This window comes from Varanus komodoensis, unplaced genomic scaffold (assembly GCF_004798865.1).
Source record: "Varanus komodoensis strain SLA01 unplaced genomic scaffold, ASM479886v1 scaffold182, whole genome shotgun sequence".
Taxonomy (NCBI): domain Eukaryota; kingdom Metazoa; phylum Chordata; class Lepidosauria; order Squamata; family Varanidae; genus Varanus; species Varanus komodoensis.
In genome coordinates, this window is record NW_025335532.1 from 40,546 (window position 1) to 40,876 (window position 331).

The following is a 331-nucleotide window of genomic DNA, read 5'->3' on the forward strand; positions in this document are numbered from 1 at the left end:
TCCTGGCATGGCTTTGATGGTTGGGATGTGTTCAGAATGGGCAAAAACGTTGAGCAGTGCAGAAAAACCCACTCACGGTAGGCATTTTCAAAATCGCCCCCTTCAGTGGAACTGTAGCCCTGTATTAGGGTTAGGGGTGTGCCCCAGGGTAGGGTTAGGGTTAGGAAAACGAGGTGTCCTGGCATGGCTTTAATGGTTGGGATGTGTTCAGAATGGGCAGAAATGTTGAGCTTTGCAGAAAAAGCCACTCAAGGAAGGCGTTTTCAAAATCGCCCCCTTCGGTCGAACTGTAGCCCTGTATTAGGGTTAGGGGTGTGCACCAGGGTTAGGG

At 50.8% G+C, this 331-nt stretch overlaps 1 protein-coding gene across 1 annotated transcript in view; it reads left to right on the forward strand.

Moving 5' to 3' along the window:
* AP1S1 (adaptor related protein complex 1 subunit sigma 1) overlaps positions 1-331 on the forward strand; it is a 14,356-nt gene that overhangs the window by 482 nt on the left and 13,543 nt on the right. The window lies entirely within an intron of this gene.